The 21,505-nt window shown below is 37.3% G+C and overlaps 1 long non-coding RNA gene across 2 annotated transcripts; it reads left to right on the forward strand.

Annotated features, from left to right (window-relative positions):
- The first annotated feature begins 840 nt into the window (after positions 1 to 840).
- On the forward strand, positions 841 to 21,174 carry LOC116444620. Of its 2 annotated transcripts, none has more exons than XR_004240409.1 (3): positions 841 to 1,878; positions 17,008 to 17,053; positions 17,151 to 21,174. It is a non-coding gene; the product is annotated as an uncharacterized LOC116444620 (long non-coding RNA). The 2 variants fall into 2 exon arrangements; XR_004240408.1 differs by lacking the exon at positions 841 to 1,878 and adding an exon at positions 11,200 to 12,893.
- Positions 21,175 to 21,505: the final 331 nt, after the last annotated feature.

Below are 21,505 nucleotides of genomic sequence, written 5' to 3' on the forward strand. Positions count from 1 at the left end.
AATAAACAGAAGCTGTGAGATAGAATTGTTTTTATTTGTACTTTTGCCAAGATGTACTTGTGTACTCTCTCTGCGCCAGGATTTTCAGTAACAATGGTGTTAAACTGTCCCCTCTTCTCCCTTTGGTCATAACTAGTAAGCTCATTTGTTTTTATTTAAATTGGCTCTTTTAGAAATGCTGTTATCAGTTAAAACAACTTCTCTTTTCTAGAATAATATCATGGTTGTGTGATTAAATCAAAAGTTCAGACTGCAAAAAAGACCTTGTAATGTAGAACTAGAGAAAAAGATGTATTAATTTCAAAATGTATTAAAGATTTCTGTGTTTCTCCCTCTCTTTTCCATAGTAGTTTGTTTGGACAAATTTTAATGTACTGGTTTGGCTCCAGAAATTTCAAGGTTCTGAAATCTGGATTTTCTTTTTTTTTCAGAGGCTTAAAGACCCTATACAACCAGCACCCCTTTACCTAAGTTTCATTCTCAAACTTTTATTTATAGACCGTGAACAAAGGAACTAAAATATTTGTAAACGCAGAAGAAAGAATTAGTATTCTTCAAAAATATCTAGAATTGTGGGGTTTGTGCCTTCCAAAAAAATAAGTGGTAGCTATTAACTTGTGTGAATTTCTCTGTTGATTTAGATAAAATTTTGAGAACCAGCCCTAAGCTTCAAAGCCTACCTTCAAGACCATGTACACCGTGGGGAGTACTTGGGAAGGTTTCATGACTAAAATGCAATCCAAACATTTAGGTTTCAAAACAGACACCTAAATGTGTCCAGTTAATAAACTGTCAGCATTAATTTTTTGCATCTAATCTGTCTCTTCACTTAGGTCTTTTTCATCAGAATCCACATCCTAGAACCTTCTCTTTGTAGAATGTGGAAGGAATGGAAATCTCTTTTGAGTATAAAAGCCTCCTTGACTAGGCTGCCTGTCCAGCATGTCCAGCACACAGGGGAATTTCCTTCTCTGCTTGAAGAGATATGGAAACAGAAGGATGCAGGATATCTTGGAAACTGGGCTTTCTGCCCCCCTTCCCCCACCTTTTTGTTTTTCAGAAGCTGCACCAGCCTGAAATGCGGGGATAAAAATGCATTGCCCAGTAAATCAGAAGGTGATCATAAGAAGGTATGTGACAATTTACTAGCTTATTGTTCATCATCTGTCTGGGATGAAGAATAGTCCAAGTATGTCAGCATTTCATATTAAACAGCAGCTAAAGAAATAATATATTCAGTGTTGGGAGTGGGAACTGAAAAGTAGCGCTCCCACCACTACCTTTCCTGGACCAAAATTTGTCACTGTTTCCTTTGCTTACTGTTCCTTAGGCTGTGTTCATCTAACCTTCACCGCTGCAGAGACACTCTGTCTCAACAGCAGAAACAGAATGTCCTCCCCCATCCTCATTTTTGCACAGAAATATCCATGGTTTGACCAAAGTCAAACTTTCAGGATCTTAGATTCAGGGAAAACTTGTTTGTGAATCCCAAGCCCCTTTGTAGGTGGTACAACCAAGAGAGTTTGCAGCTCAGTCCATGTATCAATGCTTTTGGCTATGCTCAGTTATGGGATAGTTTTAGTTTTCATTTTATCTTTGCTAGTAAATAAATAAAGGTGTGTGTCGACTCATAATTGCTTAGACATGTGAGCTGCTGTTGTTACATCTCCATTGTTTTTACTGCCTTGTACTTCAATGCCTACATGCTACCATCTAATTTGCCTTTTTTTTTCTCCCATATCCTTGGAAAATTCAACCTTGAGGAAAATTGGATGCACCTGGAAACATTCAAAAAGTGAAGATTCAGACACAAACTTTGAAGAGGAGGGCTAAGTACTAAGACACCTCAGGTTGCAGGATAAAGCAAGTAATACAGGGGTTTGAAAATTTTCAGTTTTGGATTCAAACACCTAAATTCCAATTCATGCCCACATTAGGCACCTAAATTTTGCTTTTTCCATATATTCTAAACAAACAGTAAGGGGTTTCTGTGGAATTCTCACAGCTTTTTACTGGCTAGGCTCATAGTTCAATGCCTTAGAAAGCCTCGGGCAGCCTAGAGAGGTAGCACGGGCAATCCAGCATTTCAGTAGCTCTGAAAGCGGCAAATGGTAGCTGCAAAGCTGATACCACCAGTAGAAGCAAAGAGGGAGAAATATAGTCTTCAGTTTGCCTAATTCCTGCAATTAGAAGCTTTCAAACAGAGACAGAAGCACACAGACGTTCGTAAAAGGGATGCAAAGCCAAAGAGCGCGGGGCCCCCTCTGGGGCCCTTCTTTTATTGGGAGAAGGGGAAAGGGGAGGACTGGGGGCGGACCCGGGGTGAGCGGCCAGTCAGACACTGCTCAAGAGTTTGAGGTACATTTGGTTTTGCCCACTCTTGGAACGAAGGAGTTCAGAGCACATGGCAGAGGCAAGTCCTGGCTTGTCTTGGGGAGGGGGAAGGGAAGCTCGGAACAGGCAGCAACAGGTTTCTAACAAGTATTCTTTATAGATATACTCAGGTTCCTGGTATTGTAGTTCTCTGTAAAATTGAACACATTTACTTTTAAAGTAAAGGAATGTTTAAGAAAGAAAAAGTCTCTTTTTAAGAAAACATCAAAATGCCAAAACAAAACCTAGACACCCAAAAAATCTTAATATCCATAATTTCTGGTGCATAAAGAACTGGACCCACTCAACTAGTGGTTCATTTAGACTTTCAGAAAGCTGCAGTATTCTAATAAAAATATGCATGTTGCTCATAATGACTTGCACTAAAATGGTGTTCATGTAGCCCAACTTCTGCATGAGAGACATTTCTCTTCCCTAAGAAAATGTAGACACCTAAATCCAGAACAGAGGATGAAGCTTGGCTGCTACAGACTAGCACTTATTCCCCCCAGGGAAAGGGGAAATGCATCACAGAAATATTAACTAACTTCTAACTTTCCGAATATGAGCTGTGGCAAGAAGCAGAGTTGTGAGAAATCACAGGATGACAGTGGAAATCTTTGGCAGAATCCCACAACAAAGGAGACTGAATGATCAAAGAGGAGCTCTCAAAAATCTGTGAGTACAGTCCTGCATTCCGTGCTGAACAGGAACACTGAGGCAGTGTGCTGCAAGCTCCTGGTGAATTGAAACAAGTGGTATTGGAACAACAGACCCAAATAATGCAGATATCCAAGTAAGCAACTCTGCTGTGTACTGCATTATTAAAATATGATTCAAGTAATGGACCATGTATCAGGGTCAGAACTACTTGCACCTATTCTGCTTCAGGAAATTGGGAGAAAAAAGAATGGAAAACAGCAGATGTAAGGAAAGATTTAAAATGGAGGGTTTAAAATACATATGGCTATTTAAGTTCTTTTTCACTGAAAAAATCTAATAAAAAATGGGGCACTATCTAATCAACCTGTGACTGAGCTGAAGCTCTTACCTACATTTTGATAAGCCATGCTATTAGAAGGAAGTACTTTGAACCACCTCAAAATACTGCTTAGAAGTATAAATTTGACCAATAATTAGGAAAAACAGTCATGTAGAACATGAAGTCTCCGTAGGTGAAATAAGGCACTAAAGATCATTCTTGATTTCCAGTGGCAGATAACTGTTTGATGAGTAGTATAGAGGGCTATTGATAGCCAATAAAAAAGAAGAAATCTATTTTTCAATAGTGAAATTAATTATTTACAGGCAATGGTTTTGCAGTAAATAAATTTATTTCTATATAAATGTAAAGAGCAGTCATTGCAGCAATTCTTCACGGAGCATAGTTTGGTGGGGGTTGTTTTGCTTGTGGGTTGTTTTGGTTTTTTTGACTAGGAATCCCAAAGGAATCTAAATATAGATAATGTGGATCTGAATCAAAAACTGCTTCCTTTCTGTTTGGTGAATTGACAAGCTGCAAACAATTTATGAAAGAAAACATGCAATTTAACTGTAAAATGTAAACTAGTCAATCCAGTGAAACCTGATGGAAAGAAGGATGAAAACAAGCATGGAGTTACATTAGTAACAGCAACGCGCATTATGGGGGAAGAACAGAATGCTGTTATGCTGATTAGAAAAAAGTACATACCATTTCTTTATAGTAACCCTAGAGTATTAAGAGGTTGTTTACTCTAAAACTTGCAAATATTAGTGCTTTTTACAAAAGTGCTAGTGGCTTTCTCCTGTAGCACCTTGTTGCCTGAGGATGGTTTCAGTCATCCTCTATTGTGCAATCCCTTCCAGGGGTCTGATGGCGTGGACTGCTCTTTTCCTTCCTCATGCTCTCAACAAGTCATGCTTCTGAACTCCAGACTGACAGGTTCAAATGCTGTGTCACCAGGGTAGCAGGATAAAGGGTCTGTTTGTTCCTTTTCGTATTTGGAAAAGCAAATAAAGAAAATAAATAGTTTTATTAAGGAGGCAAAAATAAATTACCCTTTCCCACCAAAGCGCAGTAATGAGAGTGAGTTGGAATGAAAAACAGGAGCTGGAAAGAAATTTTTTCCCTCTTTGGCCAGTCTTCTCACATGCAAGTCCTTTCCCTAAAGAAATACTGCTGGATTTCACCATATTTTTCCATTCCCAGAGAATCTCTTTTTGAGAGAGGGGACCTACTCTCTGTGCAGTACAATGTCAGGGCCTGAGGTTACTGTAGCTTATGGTTCCGGGTGCTCTAGTGCTCTAAGCTACTGAGGGACAAAACACTACATAAATCCTCTCCTGCACTTGGGAAACTTATTACTGGCTTCCTTATCATATCCAGACTCCTCCTTATCATATCCAGTAATGGGCCACAAAAGAATAATAATCCCAGTGATTACTGTGCAGTAGAAGCTAGACTAGCCCTTTTACAAAAACAAAGCATTATTTTTGGGGCAATAATTACTCAGATTTGCTTGTGCTTGAGTAGTATAGTTTATGGCAGTTTTTTTCAACTTCATACTATTTCAGCTGTTATTATTATTATTATTATTACTGTTATTATTATTATTAATCTCTGACCATAACATCCAGGGATAACCTCCTGTCTGCAGAAATTATCTGGATGTGAACAGTGACATATACCCTAGAGAAACAGGAGTTTGGGTGGGGGCAGGGCAGGAAAGAAGGGTCTAGATGCAGTACTTAGAAATCAGCCTTCTAAATTTTATTAGCTTTATTATGAGATGATATAGAGGCTGCCAATACTTGTTGAAGTTTTTCAATTAACCCTTCGTTTTCCACAGGGTTTTTTCAATTTTTTTTCCCCCACAGATTTAACCTCCCTTCTGTTTTCCTTTTGTTGGTGCTCTTCACTTACATAGTTTTTTTCAGCCATGGACGAGCTGAGAAGTGTGAAAAAAATGAATGTTTACACATGGCACAAAATATTCAGAGGTGTGCCAGCATTTTTTACTGTACTAGCTGTAGCAATAAGAACAAAGTATATGTTGAATAAACCCTCTAATTTCTGAAAGTTAACAAGGAAGACTTATACCATAGCAGGAAGAATTTCTTTGTGGAAAGGGTGTCAAGCACTGGAACAGGCTGCCCAGTGAGGTGGTGGAGCCACCATCCCTGGAGGTATTCAAGAAATGACTGGCTGTGGTACTTAGTGCTCTGGTTTAGTTGACATGGTAGTGTTCAGTCAAAGGTCGGACTTGATGATCTGGGAGGTCTTTTCCAACCTTAATGATTCTATGATATGAAAAGCAAGAGCAAGAACTACAATCCTCTGTTTACTTGGTAGCTGTCCTAGAGTAATTTGTCCTGTAGCTAATTCTTGGGCTTAAATACGTTAGGCAAGTCTCTGGTGGTGCAATGGTTACCCAGGGTTTAGTGATAGAGCAGCATCAAACAGCTGCCCTTCCTCAAGGAGGTCATACTAGCATCAGTGACATGACTATTTGGAATGATAAAGGAGCACACAGGAGATGTGGCACAGACTTAAAGATGACAAGTAGGAATGGAACGGAACTTGCTCAGAGCAGATCCTAAGTCTTCTTCGCAGGAAGAAGTTTTGTCCTGTGCTTTTAAGGCCATATGTATAGTAGATAAAATTACACCATTTCTGATACTTCTACCAAATAATTTCTTAACAATAACATCTTTTTTGAATAACTTTGGAAATCACCAAAGTTATTCAAAAATACAACTTACTATAATGTTTTAAATTAAAATAATTACAATCACTTAGAGAGAGTCTGTAGTTGATTTGGTTGGGGTTTTTTTCAAACAGAATTATTGCTCTTTCTCTTTTCTATGTCAGTAATATGTAGTAAAAAAAGAAAAGAGGAAAGTCAAATTTAACAACACTGCTACAATTACTAATGACCCAGTTTCATTGCAAGATGCAAAAAATATCTGGAAAGTCTATTCTATGTTCAACATGGCTTCTGTCATTCTTAGAAGATGTAGCCATATCTGATAAAAATATTGTATTTAAAACTTACATAGGCTTGTTCCAGTTCCACTAGTGGAGTCTGCAAAGCTAGGAAAAAGTAAAGTTAACATGAAAAATTACATACCTGACAAAAATTAGGACCTTTGTAGTGTGTCACGTTACCAATGCTTTGAGCCATTGGCAGTAACTGGTGTTTTCAAAGATGATGTAAATGAATCCTTTTCCAAGTTTAGAAATTAGTATAATGCAGGTCAGGTGCAGATTTCTGCTGTCTGTTTCCTCACCAGCCTACAAAGAGAAGGGCAGGGGCTTGAATAAGTCTGTGAAGGCAATGTTTCATTGCCCAGTACTCCTCATGCATGCTACCAATGCATGCTACCATGCATTGCTCCAGGTAAGTGTACCTGAGAAGTCAGTCACTTGTGAATACCAAAGCCAGCATCTTATGTGCTTTTTGGAAAAAAAACATCTATGGTGTTTCACTATGCTATTACATGGTTTTAAATTAATTTCTATTTTGCTTAGGAAAAAGTAGGTGGCTGAGAAATGCAGTTTCGTTGTCAAAAAGCTAGGTGAACACAGAATAATTCTTCATCATAGATGCAACCTTTTTGTGTATAAAACTGCCAGTAAAATAAGTGGTAATTAAACATTAAAATTCTAAATGCTATCTGGCTTACAAGTTTAGGTCTGACAAATGGGTTTGGAAGTGACAAGCCAACGCAGATCTACAGAACCAGTACAGACTGTTCCATCCTAGGCTTCACTCTGTCCCCTGTGGCATTGGTAGTCTTGGCTGGGCAGGTATTCTTAATATCCTGCCTAGCTATCCACAGACAAAACAAAGGAACAGAATTCTTACATTTTATTCTGAAGTCCCTTTTAGAAATACAGCTAATCAATTCCTAGTATTAATGATAGATACATAACTATACCATGAATAGATGTATTATTTCATATTAACTCCATTCCCAATATCATACTGAACAATGTGAAAATGCAGGTAGGTCATAGTTCATTGAAAAGATAAAATAGGAGCAGTTTCAAGAGGGTGTAATTATTGTAACTAACAGAAATTGCCTTTTTTTTTTTTAATATCCACGCTGATAATGAAATACAAAGCTCAGCTTATTCAAATGAGAGTAAAGGGACTAAAGGTAGATGATACTGACCCTTTAGGGATGGTAGTTAAAATGAAGTACCAAAAGAAATTATCTCATAAAGATTTGGTTTGTAAGTCTTGCTACAGACTGATATTTCAGCCCTTTGTGTGCACCACCCTTTCACACAGTATTTGTGTTGGCACTTCATTGCCCCTTCCCACACGGCCTCACTAGGGTTTTTGGGAACTGATGCTATTTGGGAGGATTTTTTTCTTTAAATATCTTTCTGTGTAACAAAGCTCATAACATAAGGGAAGGCCAAGCCAAGAAAACTAATATAGTTAGGAAAGAAAGGAGGATAGCCACAGCCAGCACACACTGGCTGTGGTAAGGGAGCCACTTTTCCATTTGGAGGTTTTGTGGATTTGAGCAGACCAAGTGGAACAACCATCTATTTTGGGACTGTGAAAAAAAGTAAAAATCCCTTCTGGTATACCTTTCTCAACACTTGGTGCTCAACCATCAGAGGGAAAGTATAAACAAGAGTTTAAAAAAATCATTTTGACTATACACATTATACAGACAGGGAATATTAGACCAAAGAAAACCTTGACCCCATGGAAATCACTAAATAAATGTTTCCTTCACTGGGAAATGTCTTCTACTTATTGCTTTCAGCATTAGATCTTTTTTCAAATCCAGCTTTTATTCCGGTTGCAAAGGGGAAAAAAAATTAATATTGAAAGGTTTATCCATCAAAAAACTGCCAGTGATATCACTACTACTCTTTCATCCTCAGCAGAATTATTTTCATTATGTTCTTTGCAAGCATGGAGAATAAATTGTAGTAAGACCATCTGTTACTGTGTAGTACTACACCTGCTTAGTTGTCTTCTGGTGTACAATCTAAAATATTAAATGTCATCATTGGTATTGCATCTGCCACAGTAAAAATAACAAAAATCTGAAATTTAAGCTTGTGCCAAAGCTTTAATATACCTGTGAAACACAAAATTTTCTTCTGCAAATTGATGGGGAAGGTTGCTCAGCTGGAGACCTCAGACCTTGCTCTAAAACCTCTAGCCATTCAAATAACTCCTGCTCTGGTGGCCAGTGAGTTCTTTTGTAGTAATGCTACAGAGTAAATAATAATTGTTTTATTTTTGAAGTATTGTATTGTCTAAAACAGCATTTATAGGAAATAAAAAATGAAGTAGTAGCATTGAACATCTACCATATCAAAGCATATCACCTAAGATGAGCATCTCAGCATTGCTAACTTGCAATGGGGTGCTCTCAATCTGTAGCTTGCCCCACGCCAAACTTCATTTAAAATGGCTGAAAAGAGTCACTGTTCCTTCTAAATTCAGTCAGAAAGCCACACAATGAAAAAGGGCTGCTCCTTGTCACACTGAGAACCTCCTACATTGCACCAGTATGGCCCCCATGACAAGTGAAGATCAGGAGACCATGCACATAGGAAAATAATTAGACTATGGTAAAATAATGACCTTCCTGAGAAAGTATGTGAAAGTAGTAGGAATGTCTGCAATCTGGCAGAAATCAATAACGTAATAATTTACACATATACTACATTTACGGTCAATTTTAATTTATCTTTTAGCAACCCAACACAAAATAAGATGTGAGGTACAAGAACAAAAGTTCCTGATAGACATTTTTTTCTAATATTGTTATATATAGGGATAGTGCATCTGTCATTAGAATACACATACACAGAACTGTTTCACATGCTAGCAGATAGATTGACAAAATATACCAAGTCAGCGATAAACTTTTTACAAGTGTTAATCACCTTTCATCTTCATAGACAGAAAAATACCTTCCCACTATGTGAACATGTGTCAGATAGGATTATAAATGTTCCATCACTATCCTCACAGTAAAAAATTGCATTAAAAAATACTAGGTTTTAAGTGTTCCCTTTTGCCTGTTCTTTCCTTGGCCATTTCTTACCTCATTTGTTGGTTTTGGCTACAAATGCAAACCCTGAACTTTTACTTCACCACGTACAACAGGCCATATTTTGGTGACAGAAGCCTCCTGAGTGCCCAAAATGAAATTACAAACTACATTTGGCATGAAACTGTTAAGTCTTTGTTTTAGAGCTAGTTAATGCCACAATGCCCAAGGAAGGATGTCAAATTAGTGTCTTCCTTCCCAATCCTCCTTGATGGCAGAAAAGAAGATTTGCTACCAGCAGCCTTAGGGGCTTCCTCTCATAGAGCAACCACTGGTCAGGCAGGTGTGAGCAGGCAAGTAGCAGTGACTGTCAGGGCTGGAAAGAGATTGAAGTGTGGCACAGTGAGTGCATTCAGTGCCAGACACATCCAGGCAGGACAAATGGAAAAACATCAAAGTTTCATATCTCACCCACACAACCAGCTTTTGCTCAGATCCTTATGATTTTTGAATTACTGGATTCTTATTCAGTCTTTGAATTCACACAACTTTCTAAAAGACTGAATTAGTTCCATGGGAAGTCGTTCTTCTGGGAGGTATAGGCATAGGCTAGAACAGACCAGTTCACTGCTCCTGAGGCATTAAGAATGTTATGCATGCACATACAAATCCCAAGATCCATTTCCCTCATCCCTGAAAAAACATTGCAGGAGGTAAAAAAAAAGGTAAATACTGAAAAAACAAAAAAGATAATGCAAAGGGTTTAGTCTCTCACACCACAAATATGACAAAGATGACATTGTTTTCCTGATGTGAAAGGTCTGGAGAGGCGTGAAGCTGCCACATCTGATCTTTAACATTGTGCCCCTTGGTGTAAACAGAGGAGACAGAACAAGCTTCCCATTTAATACACTTAACACTTATCGCCAGATGCATTTTCTAAAACCTAGAATGGCAAGTTAGAAATTCCATTTGGATTTTGTGGTGATGCTGCTGAAATGCTTTGTTAGCTCTCAGTTGAGCTTCTGTACTCCATTGTGGCTCCAGCCAAAAAGAACCTCTAGTTGTGCAAAAGTCTTGATTTTGGTATAACTTCTTTCCTATGAAGAATCAGTTGACCAACAGAAAATTAAGTAAATCTACTGGGTGGTGATGAGACCTTCTGATCTACTGGTACAGTATGGGAGTGCTACAGTCCCTTGCTCTGTAGCCACGAAGGGCCTTTACACCACGAATGAAAAACAAATTAATAGAACGCTTTGATATCCTTCCAATAAAGCCTCACCACATTCAAAGTCTCATAAATTCTGTTACTTGAAAAGCAACAGAATATACTCATATGGCTTTCAGTAGAGGAGCTCCTGGAAAGGGCTTTATTGTTTCAAGAACCTCTGTAGAACGAGTTATAAAAACAACGGTAAATCTTCCCTACACATCCATTAAACACCAGAGTACAAACCACTATTATCTGATTTCTGTCCATGCAATACTATTGAATTTCCAGTGAAGATGGTGAAATCAACACAGTAGTAGGAAAAAAGAAATATCACTCTCCTGAACAATCCTGAATGCAAGAATTGAGGTTTTACAGAATCATAGAATCATTAAGTTTGGAGAAGACATCCAAGGTTGTCAACCCCAACCTTCGACAGAACACCACCATGCCAACTAAACCATAGTGCTAAGTGCCACATCCAGTCATTTCTTGAACACTTACAGAGACAGTGACTCCCCCACTTCACTGAAAGGGTAGTTAAGCATTGGAACAGGCTTTCTGATGTCCAACCTGAACCTCCCCCAGCACAACCTGAAGCCATTTCCTCTTGTCCTGTTGCAGTCTGTCCTGCGAGGAGAGACTGACCCCCACCTTGCTACAAGTTCCTTTCAAGTAGGTATAGAGTGCAATAAGGGGGCTCTCTCCTGAGCCTCCTTTTTACCAGGCTGATTCTGAACTAAAAACAATATGGGAAGCTGTTTAGAATGCTGCTCACATCCTGCTCCCCACTTTAGCAAGGAATTCTCATTCTCTGTACCTGAGTCCTTTTTTCATTTACCCAACTGAGAACTTGGTAACCCTCTGCTGCTACCTGACAGCCTGTTGTTACCTGTGCATAACAGGAAGTGTATTACAACTTTGTTTCCCACTGTATTTTATACTTACTGAAAAAACTGCTACATCTTTTGGGGCATAGAAAACCTTAAAGAAACGTGCACTCCACTACTTAAAGTAATATTTGAAAAACAATCAAAGCAACCAAAAAGCTTCACAAACCCAGAAGCATGTGAACTTCCTTACATAATTTTACTGGTATATCTTTTGATACAGCCAATACACAAAGCTATTTTAATGGGACCTATAATAGGTTTTTAATATTAATATTCCTATAATATGCTTTTTCCTAACCATCACTTTTAGAGGCTTTTATAGCTAGATGCATGAGATGAAAAGCAATTCAGAAAGTGTCTTTTCCAGCTTTAAATATCAAACAAACTACTAGGGAGGTAGATTTACCATCTGAACCAGGACACAAGAGAAATAGATATAAAAGGGGATTGAAAGCGGAAGGATCTTCAAGAAGTCATAAATAGAAATTTTTGTTTTCTCTACATCTTTCACTGCTTTCTTTTCTGGACAGATTCCCAGACTTGGGGGCTTGCTAGTGTATCTCCCCTACACTTCAGGCAAATTGAAAGCTTTCATTCACAAAGAAATTAATGCCTGACAATATGCATCAGCTTTTGCTAATAAACTCCATAAATCAAAGTTCACTACAAAAATAAATATCTTTCTAACATTACAGACGTTACCTATACTTGATACATTTGTGCTCATCCACAGGTGCATATGACAAAATGAAGTCTAGCACTTCTAGCAATTTTTAGTGTTGGAATGAACATCAAGAAGTCTGTTTCCATAATTTATTTTGTAGAACATTATTAAATAGTAGCCACTTAAATCTTTTCATAAGAGGACAGGAAGTTTTCTGAGATCTAACCATACATTCACTCTGTATAAGTTGGGGAGCTACTCAATGATTTCTCATGCGCAGACAGTGAGTCTGCCTTTATACAGGAACATATATGTCAATGTACCACACCTACAGCTGAGCTTATCACCTACAGCTCAAAAGCAGCACCTCCATAATGTGTTTACAGCCTATTGCTCATATAGTTTATACCAGTGGAGACCTAAGACAAGCCTTGAAAAAAAAGCATTTTAAAAAGAAAATGAAATAATTAAAAAAAAAAAAAAAAAAAGGGAACAGCTTCTTTTGCTGCCTGGGCTTACTTAACTTGATTGCAATATTCATGAGTGACACATGAGTTAAGGGGCAATGGTTCTTAACATGGTAAAAACAAAATAAAAGCATTTGAATTTTCTCAGCTCAATCACCATTTGGGACTGCAGTGTACCAGAAACACAGACAGAATCCTAATTTCCATTTCTGACACAGAATTTCACCTGATTGATGGCACCTTGACTGCTAACTTGATACTTGTCTGAGGTAAAAATCACTTTTCAGGCCTGCCCTACTCTGGTTCACATACTTCAAGTGTCCCTGTAGACCATATTTTATACAGTGGGCCTTTATGTAGTTTTGTGTAAGCTTCCAAGGACATGCTTGTAAGATTTTTTTCTTGTCTTCTTAAATTTATTTTAGTCAGGTTAATCTTTAAAGTTTACTTTGTTCCAAAGTGTCTGTAAGGATGAATGTTTGATCGTAATGTCTGAAAGCTCTTAACCATTTCCTTATTTGCACAGTAGAAGAAAGAAAAAAAGAAAAAAGTTTCTTTTAATGAGATATTCCCCATGATGAGAATATTTTGAAGAGCTGCAAACATTACTGTAACAGTGGCATAAGTCAAACCATTCACTAAATGCTTCACAAGTTGTAGTTTCCTTTGCTAAGAATAATACCTTATTCTGTCTGGAGTTCAAAACACTTTTCTAAGATGTTAAGCTACTTCCCACAAACTTCACTCTCAGGAAGTTTGAGTTGGCTGTTTTTCCAAAGAGGTTTGAAGGATGCCAGTGTTCTCAGCTTTGTAAACTCAAAATGAACTTGTGTTCGTGTTTCAGATCAAATGAATGGCTTGAGTTTTATGTTTTATTTTTTAATCACTGTGGTAGCACTTTGGAATCCAAATATCTGGTTCTCTTTTTCTTTTTTTTTTTGTAAGCGTTCACTCTCATATTTTGCCTAGTCTGTTTGACAGAACCATTAGCTTCAGACTTTCCACAGCAAAAATATGCAAACACAGATATTGTATTTCTAAATCAGAGGCTCAGGGGGAACTCAAAAAGGCTCCATAACAATAAATAAAACAAATAATAATCAAATGAAATAAATAATGCACAGTGGTCTCAACATACCTGAACAGATCCACTGAAAACTGTCTCAAATTTATTTTCTTTTTTTGATCATACTTGTTAGATTTATAAGCCTTAGACATTTTTATTTAAATAATGAACTAAGTAGCAGTGATAACCGCACTAGCGGCAACATACTTTGCTTAGCTCTGCAGGAAAACAAACTGAACCAACCAAATAAAAGAAACAAAACAACTCAGTAGTTATCCCAAGGACTTCAAGAGCAGTATCAGGTCAAAAGCAAATACAGCTTCTCATGGATATAACACAAGAGAATTTTTACAAGTACCCTGTGTAAACAGTGAGTAAAAAAGAAACTAATAATAGCAAAAACCCCACACTTGAAAATTTGAGATAAAAGTCTTAGGTCCAAATTCTAGAACAGCCTTATGGACTACTACTTTGTATGTAGAGTTGAGGTAGGGTTGTCTCAAGGCCCAGCCAAGGACAATTCTGTTCTGAAGGTATGCAGGTTTGTCAGCCAAGGGGCCATTGTCATAGTTCCTATTTGCAGCCATGAACTAATGGAAGACAAGGGTATTTAATGTCTCTAAGCCCTTCCTGAATTGGATTGCACTAGTTTACTCTTCCACAAGAGCAGAGTCCTGAATTTCCCCCCTCTTTCAGATCTTCTCTCCTACTTATGAGTGTTTTCACTTTTTGAAGCAAAAAGCAGAATGACTCAACTGTCAGGTGTGGATTTAAGAGACTACAGGATTTCCGTTCAGTCACTAGATAGGATTATTTAAAATAAGGGGTGGAAAAGAGAATGAAAAGAGCACAGGGAGGCAGTGCTGCTATTGATTGTCAGCTGGTGTACACAGCCCATTACCCTTTTGGAGACAGCCTAACAAACTCCTTTAGTGATTGGAAGAATGTGCAGCTAAGCTGAATATATTGCTTTTACTTTCATTTGTTATGTGCACCGGATACCATCCCATCATAGACAGAGACTGGATCCATCAAATTTATTACAGTTCATAGCAACAACTGTCAATACCTAGAAATCAGACAGGAAGCTTTCCAGAAGCTCAAAGTGTCTCCCAAATTATTGAAAGAACTGTAAAGATTAATGTTTTACACATTTTCCATGTTTATTCATTTGAAGAGTTGGATGTTTGGGTGGTTTAAAAAAAAAAAGCTTTAGAAAAAATCAAAAGGAAACCCTAGAAGTCTTCAAAGAAACACAGCTACTACCAAATATAAACCAGCACTATAAAACAGTCACAATCACATAATTTAAAAATTGTTTTTCATGTAACTGAGCTACACTACAATAAATATTCTGGACAGTAGATGTCCTAATTGTAACTTGGCAACACCTTTTGGCTGCACCAACACATTTAAATGAAGTGTCAGACAGTTATTGGGTAAAATCCACCTTATATGGCAAAGAAAATACTTCAATTTGAGATGTGCAATAAGCAAAAACCACATAATATTAGGTTTTGCTTTTGAGATAAAATAAACATACAAAATGTGAATCTGATAAAAGTTCCACAGCTGTCGGGTTAAGTTTCTTTAAGAAAATATTTGTGACATTTTCCTTGTCTTAATGACATGGACAGGTAGAAAGATCCCTGAACTGTGTTAATGTGGTATTCCCAGCCAGGGAATTTATCATTAAAGCTGGTAAATTAATTCACAAAACAAAAATAACAAGACTGTTAGGGAGATCAAAGATAACCTCCATCGCCGATCAGTGTTGGAAAGGCAAGTCCATCACACTGTGTTAACACAAAGGTCAGATAAGCCCTTTTTTATACAAACAATAGGCAAAAGTGCTCTGAGACTGAGAGCCCATAAACCTGAGACAATATCTAAAAACGGATTCAAATTTTCTCCAGGTACCATCCAACCGACTAATCAATCCTCTCCAGACACAAGTTTTGTTGGCCAAATAAGTGCAAACAACAATTTTATTTACTCTATTGTAAGGGAGAAAAAGGTAGAGCATAAGAAAGTGCTACAAGTCACAGCATATGAAGTATAAATAACCTTAGGTTTTAGAAAATATAAGCCAGGGAACTGAGCATTTCTGGATAACAAACACAAGGGCTCATTTTAGACAAATGCATGCAGAAAGTCTTAAAATAACTGACAGTCTTACTTTGTAGTTCTACTTCTCTGTTTTTCCAAGATATTTTGGAAACTTTTGAAATCTGTCTTTTCTGTGGAGAATAAATTTCAGTTGCAAGAAAAAATTTATTCCACTATTGTCTTTTAATAACAAGAGACAAGCTGCAGTGTATTAAGAGTAACAGGTTATCATTTTCTACAATTATCCAATATATCAAAGAGAATTTAAGTGGGTTAAAAATATCACGGAACTAAACAATCACTCAAAGTTTGAGAACTTCTTGCTTCTGGAAAATGCCAGAGATGCCAAAACAGCTTACACAAGTCAGAAGCAAAAATTCAATGAATTTTTTCTTGATACTGACACTGTAACAAAGAAAGAGTCAGATTTCTTGACTGATGGATTCCAGAAATACAGGGAAACAAAAGGTATTTGAATACAGATCATCAAATTATATTAAAAAATCAATTAAAATATATGTCAGAGTTGGTTCTAGACTGCAGACAAAGATTTGAGGGTGAGGAAAACTGGGAGGGTAAGATATACCATGTGTTTATCTGAACCTAACATGCAAAATAGATTCACGTCTGGTATTTCCATCTACTAATACAACTCCAGTCTAAAGCTCACAACAAATTCACAGTAGTCAGCGCATGTTAAATGAAAAAGTTTCTGCTCTATACATTGAACTGACTACATCCCTCCACCCAAATACCTGCAAGTGTTGTTAACTAAAGCAAAGCATGCCCTGAAAAGGGAATTACTGTTACTGGATCTGAGCAAGGCCACTGGGATCTTTTGTTTTGAATCAAACCTAAATTAAACCATACAAGTGGACCATAGTATGATGTTCATTTCAAATACCTACAGATTCTAGATCTTAATTCAGAATACAATACATTATATAAGAAGATATTAAACATGCAGCTTTTGGACCACACATGCTTTGATTGCCAGGTTATACTCAGTAATTAAAGCTGGTAAACCCTATCAGCTGAGATAACCAGGATCGGGGGCCTGGTGGGAAAAGGAAACTCTCTACTGTGAGCTTTTCCCTTCCTATCCTTTCTGGTCATGTCTTTGCAGCTAAACAGTTCTCTCTTTCAGTAAGTCACATGACAGATGTTAGCTGTTAACCCAATTGAAACTATTTTTCTTTCCTTTCCAGTACATTCCAATGAGCAGCATGAACCACAAAGAATGCCCAGCGATTGGTGAGTGGCAGATGCCCGAATACCACGTTTTTCATCTCCTTTCAATATCCTTGACTCATGCATCCTGTCTGAGCTAATGTTAGTTTCCTGATTGCAGTGTGTCTGTACCCTGGGACTCTAAACAAGGACCTGAACCATCCCAGAAATCTCACTCTTCCTTGCTAGACTTCAGCTACACTGTGCTTTTTGTGACTGTCTCAAAACTACCTTGTTTTGCCAATTCACATCTGTAATTTCTAAGTTTGCATTGATATAGCAGTCCATTTCTTTTCCTCTAATTTTAAAGTAATTCTAAGTCATCGTATTAAAAAATACTATTCAGTTCTGACTTTATTTGGCCTCTAAGAAGACTATGTACTGCCACCACCAGTTATACTCACCACACTCCCATCATTACATTATCACATTCTTCCACTCGAACAAAATGCCCCCAAAACAGATCTGAACCAGAAAAAAAGCATTCCTTGTTTGCAATGTACTTGTGCCTTTACTTGACCAATACTCTGAAATTCTCCTCTCCAAGTTACTGTCATTTTCTAGGTACTGTAGCAGTGATTTCACAATACTTAAGACCATTTAATATTTCTATGGGTATGAAGATGAAGTGCAGTGATGCCTAGTCCAAGGACCTGAGTTTTAAGGTAAAAGGATGCCTTTTAGAACAGAAGGCAAAATGGAAAAAAAGGGAAAAAAGAAAAAGACAAGAAAAAAAAGTAGCTTTACTTTTCGCTCTGATTCAGGAATATCAGCCAGGAACAGAAAGAAGAGAAGAGAGTTGCCGAGTACTAATTTTTCTTAAGTACCCTAGTTGTGATTAAAGTACAAAGAGTTACAGTTCTGTAGCAAACTGATTAATAGAATTAGCTAAGGGTGCAAAGCAGTTTTCTTTTTTCATCCTTTTATGCCACCCAGTTAATACCAAACTCAAATTAGGGTCATTGCCTTTATCTTTACATGCTACAGCAGCAGGCCATATAAATTATATGACAGAGTTGGACAAATGCTTTATCAAGCTACTAATTTCAAACTTCATCTGCATACATTTCCACGTTCAGTTATTTACCATGGAGTCCTTTTTCTTTCACATTAAAACTTGTCACTATTTCCTTAACATTAAAAATATTTCCCCCAGACCTTGTGACAGGGAAATACTCTTACCTCTATTTTACAGAAGGAACGAAAATACAAGATCCATACAGAAAGTCTGTGGCCCAGCCAAGACTCCAGATTTCCTGAGACTCAGTCCAACACTTTCTCCTCTGTAGCCTTTTGATCTTTTCTTTCCTTCGTGAATGACTAAGCTATAAAAGACCTCTGTCTGAAGAATAGGCTTTAAGAACAAATACACACTTCACATTATTTAGAAAAACTGATCAAACAAGCTTTTTAAACAAGACTTGAATCTTACCCAATTCCAGCTACGTATTCAGCACGTGCAAGCTTATATGAAACTATAGGCACCTAATGTTGCAAACATGTTCAAAAGTTCAGCAAATATGAATTTGTGGCCAATGAATTGTGCTCAAACAGCCTACAAAGAAGCACATAGCCATCTTTAGTTCTCAAAAGATCAGTGCATGTACATTATTTGAGCAACGAGAAAATGTACAAGGCCAAAAGCCTGCAGGGTTCCAATTCAAATGTATTTACTCAAGTAACATCTAAGCAGTAATTGCCTCAATAATTGGTGGGTGGAGGACAGTGTCTCACCTTAAACTATGACAACAAAGGAAGAAATAGTAATAACAGCAGCAGCTGCATAATCTAGCACTTTGATCAGAAAGTTTAGGCAACAGATATAGATTTGTTTGGTCTGTTGTGTTTTTAAAATCAAGAATATTGCTATCATCCCAAGGTGCTGTCCACCCAAAAGAAACAAACTCAAAAAATGAGGAAAGTGAAGGATAAACTTGAAGGCAGGAAGTGGCAAAGCATATTTTGCAAGGTATAAAATCATACCTTGCTTCTTCATAGACTTCCGGTTGGGAAAGAAAGTTATCATATTTTCCTTTTTCTGCTGATTACTCACAGTGTTTATTCTCCCTACCCAATGTCTCTGAAGGCATTAACCACTTTACCACCAGGCAGAGTGGTAACACACAAAGTAGAATCCCACTGCAGAATTGTGGGTGAACAAGACTACCTTCTGCACCAAAATAATTCAGTAGCAATGCTACTGTTGAGACTTTCAAAATCATCTCCTAGTGATGCTATGATGACCATGAAAAGTAACTTTTCCTCATTTCTGTTTTAAAGCACTGGGCACTCTCCTTTATTTGTGAAAACAAACAAGCACGCAACCAACCTAAGCCCAACTTTCAAATAATGGCATTTGTTTCTGATTGCACTAGCTTTATAAAATAATACAAAATTACTAATGACACAGTTCAGTTTACAATAATGCAGTTCAACACTGAAGAAATGTTGAGCAGAGTAAGGTGGTAAGTATCACAAGTTCACCCCAAGAAACTGTATAGGTTGTGCAATGCACAGCAGATTCCTATTGCGATTTTCACACTGTTGATAACAAAGACAGTGAAAAAAACCAAATGAGTGATTTTCATTTAAAATTGTTCAGAAGAGTCTTACTGGAATCCATCCTGTGAATCTGCATTATTCAGATGGCATTTAATTGCTCAATTTGTGGAAGGAAATGATAGCTCATAGTCCTTTTGATAGCTGCAAGGAAGCTACCGAAGATGTAGGAGAAAGAACTCATTATACTCCTCACAGTATTTTTAAACTTCTCTATTCTTGAACCAAAGCATAGACTGCTCTTGATTATCTGTTCAGCCCATTTATAATGCATATTGTGCAGATTAAGACAAGAAATCTCTTCTTCCCGGCTGTGCAAGCATTGATCACAATAGCAGTCCCTCAGACCCATAATTTTCAGCCTCATTCACCAGTTTTTTCCAAGCTGTATTTACAGATCTCATAGTTATGCACATCAAAAGTTGATTCTCTGCCCTCTGAAGTGAGCACAGCATGGTGTGCAGGCAGGGAAGAAGTCTTCCTAAAAGAAGCATTTAAGAAAAAAAAAAAGGTATTTTACCTTCACTGAGAAGTAACTATAAGGTTAAGTTTATAAAAAAGTGCTTTAACATTGGTGTATCTACACATCTTGTTGTATAGGTTTATCATGATAGGTGTGATACCAAAATGGATACAAAACATAGAAATTAAATATCTTGCCAGCTTTTCTGGGTTTTGTTTTTTTGGGGGTTTTTTTGGGGTTTTTTTGGGGGGGTTGTTTTTTTGGTATGGGTATGTGGAGCTGGTTTGGTTGGTTCACTTTTGCCTCTATTGACTGTAATCCTTTTTAAACTATTGCTACACTTCCTTGACAAACCTTTGCTGAAGATGCCCTTTGGATGTAGAAGTGTTTTGAATTAAATGTAAGAATTAAGTGATTAGAACATCACAATTTTACTTCTTGGACATATTTGGCAATCATATTTCTTCAAATCAAAGGTCAATAGTTTCTTCTTGGAAGCTGTTTATAGTGCAGTGCAGAGTTTTCCAGGAACTGGGTTGCACTGATATTATACAGATATTTCTCCAGTATACAATAGGACTTACTAAGAACCCAATTCAAGTATCCTGCAGTTGCAAATGCAAAATGACAGAAGGTGACAGAAATGTGACATTTCACATAAGCTAAACTCACAGCAGAGAATAAAGTACTACTGAAATTATTCTGAAACAGTCTGAATGTTAGAACTGACCACAGTTATTTGTATTACTGCTAGCTTTTTAAGATACATTTTATCTTGCACTTGTCAGGGAATGCAAATGTACAAAGATACAGAATGCCCACATTCATGATATTAAGAGAGCTTAGAGTATATCTTTCTGGGGGTTGTTATGAAATATTTGTATGTTGCCACACACAGCTGATCTGATTGTTGTTAGCAAGTTGTATTGATGAAGCTGTGGCAGACTGGTGGCAGAAGCACGTCAGACTGAGAGGAGCTTACTGGCCATGGATTCGCATGGTACTGCATGCAGCACTAATTCAACCAGGTGTAGCCCAAGCAGGCCTGAATATAAACTACTGTTTTCAACTGACTCTCAAGAATGCAAAGAATTTAATTTTTAAGATTTATACCTTGTTCTTGTCCACAGGGAGCAGGAGCCCTAACAGTCTATTGCTCTGGATTCCAAGATTCCTCTCATATCATCTTATTAATAAAACTGTCAGTCACAAGACTGGCTTACATTTTGTTGTAGATTTCTTTATTTTTCTATGGCAAGAAGCTCACAAAGTCTATTAATTGCTTTTATTTGATCACCTACTCTATTAAAATGAAACTATATCTGTCTAAGGGATAAGTGCATTTAAAATCAAGTTACATTTTAAAATCCTGCGTGGAAAAAACATGAAGTGGTTTGAGACAGTGAAAGTTTCTAGCACACAGAAGACTAATCTATGGTTGGTATCTGATATAC

The sequence above is a fragment of the Corvus moneduloides genome, chromosome 5 (assembly GCF_009650955.1).
Source record: "Corvus moneduloides isolate bCorMon1 chromosome 5, bCorMon1.pri, whole genome shotgun sequence".
NCBI classification, from domain to species: domain Eukaryota; kingdom Metazoa; phylum Chordata; class Aves; order Passeriformes; family Corvidae; genus Corvus; species Corvus moneduloides.